The 2,267-nt window shown below is 48.5% G+C and overlaps 1 non-coding gene across 1 annotated transcript; it reads left to right on the top strand.

The window, feature by feature from the left end:
• The first annotated feature begins 1,154 nt into the window (after positions 1–1,154).
• Positions 1,155–1,309, top strand: LOC143341550 (5.8S ribosomal RNA). The gene has a single exon (XR_013079649.1). It is a non-coding gene; the product is annotated as a 5.8S ribosomal RNA (ribosomal RNA).
• Positions 1,310–2,267: the final 958 nt, after the last annotated feature.

The raw sequence follows: 2,267 nt of genomic DNA, 5'->3' as shown, positions 1-2,267 counted from the left end.
GCGTTCGTTCGTAAATGAATAATATACATACTCATGGCTAACTTGAGGCGAATAATCGCAAACGACGACGCGTCGATTTTGCGGCCATCGTTGCTCGCGCGACTAACGACGACCAGCCGAGACGGCTGTAGTTTATCGCATCGATTTCATCGAGCAACCGGTGGACGCTGCCGCGTTCGTTCGTAAATGAATAATATACATACTCATGGCTAACTTGAGGCGAATAATCGCAAACGACGACGCGTCGATTTTGCGGCCATCGTTGCTCGCGCGACTAACGACGACCAGCCGAAACGGCTGTAGTTTATCGCATCGATTTCATCGAGCAACCGATGGACGCTGCCGCGTTCGTTCGTAAATGAATAATATACATACTCATGGCTAACTTGAGGCGAATAATCGCAAACGACGACGCGTCGATTTTGCGGCCATCGTTGCTCGCGCGACTAACGACGACCAGCCGAAACGGCTGTAGTTTATCGCATCGATTTCATCGAGCAACCGATGGACGCTGCCGCGTTCGTTCGTAAATGAATGTTATACATACTCATGGCTAACTTGAGGCGAATAATCGCAAACGACGACGCGTCGATTTTGCGGCCATCGTTGCTCGCGCGACTAACGACGACCAGCCGAGACGGCTGTAGTTTATCGCATCGATTTCATCGAGCAACCGATGGACGCTGCCGCGTTCGTTCGTAAATGAATAATATACATACTCATGGCTAACGTGAGGCGAATAATCGCAAACGACGACGCGTCGATTGTGCGGCCATCCGTTGCTCGCGCGACTAACGACGACCAGCCGAGAAGGCTGTAGTTTATCGCATCGATTTCATCGAGCAACCGATGGGCGCTGCCGCGTGCGTTCGCCCGATTGCGCGTGAAGTTACTGTTCGGAACCAAGAATATACGGGTGTATTATACCCGTTTGGTCGCAGCCACGCGCAAAGGCTTTTGAATGTACTGTACGCCCGGCCGTCGAACGATGGTTTTCCGTCATTCAGGAAACAAAAAGAAACTTTTGTCGTCGATATGGCGCGTTCAATCCTCCGTCGATACGCTGGTCGGAGGTGCGAACATCGAATATTTTTAAAGCAAAGAACAAGGAGCATTTTTAAATACAAAGAGAAAAATTGTAAATTGTATATGATTACCCTGAACGGTGGATCACTTGGCTCGTGGGTCGATGAAGAACGCAGCTAATTGCGCGTCAACGTGTGAACTGCAGGACACATGAACATCGACATTTCGAACGCACATTGCGGTCCACGGATAAAATTCCTGGACCACGCCTGGCTGAGGGTCGTTCACTTGTCCTAAAACTGCTTGCGTTGTTCTCAGATTCCCTAACCCCGCCGTCGTTTACCTCTCCTTTCGGGGAGATGGCGAAGAACGTTTCGGAGCCGGGTCGATGAAGAGAAAGGTATCAACGTACGAGCGAGAATTTGGGTATTTCGTTGGCGTTTGTCGCTGGACGTACGAAAAAGAATAAATATTATATATTATTGGCAAGTTTGCGCACCCCTTGCGTGGTGAGGCAGAGATCAGTCTGGACTCGCGCGAGTGTTTTACGGCGTCGTGCGTCGTGTTGTCTGGAGTATCATCACGACCGCCCGTTAAAGCACCGCTCCTACGATTTCTGACTTTGACGGCACTAAAAACCACCGTGGGGCGCAAATCGCGTTTCGTACAAATCTAATGATTACCGGCGCTCCCGACGTTGCCCGAAGTTAATAATTTATGCAAAGGAAAGAGAAAATAAAGCGTATACTAGTTTTGGAGCATAACAAAAAGGACACTGGAAAGAAATTTGACCAAACACTGATAATTATGATATGTAATATATGCCCTACCACGTGAAATTTGTGGTATCCGTCGGTCGTCGTCTTCCTCTCTGTTCGTTCGTACAGCCCCAGGGAAAAATGATAATTTATCAAACGAATCGGACGATCATCCTCTATGGAGAGGCTCGAACGAACACGACGAGAAGCGCGATACGAACGGAACCCAAAAGAAGGGATATACTCTGAGAAGTTGGTCGCCCCATGTCTCTCTTTGTTACGAATATGTATATCGATTGCGAGACCGCGCGTTTAGCCGGTCGTCCAGTCCACGAATGCTTTTCTTTCGAACTTACGGTGGACTTTGGTAGACTATCAAAGAATCAACGAAAATCGGATCGGGTAGTTCTATCATAGACACACACCGTGGTTCTTCTTTAATTTGAAAAGCGACGGAAGGACGTTAAAAGTAATCAGCCGGTT

Source organism: Colletes latitarsis, chromosome 4 (genome assembly GCF_051014445.1).
Source record: "Colletes latitarsis isolate SP2378_abdomen chromosome 4, iyColLati1, whole genome shotgun sequence".
Classification (NCBI taxonomy): Eukaryota; Metazoa; Arthropoda; class Insecta; order Hymenoptera; family Colletidae; genus Colletes; species Colletes latitarsis.
The sequence above is the reverse complement of the archived record's forward strand: the minus strand, read 5'-3'. Positions and strand labels throughout refer to the sequence as shown.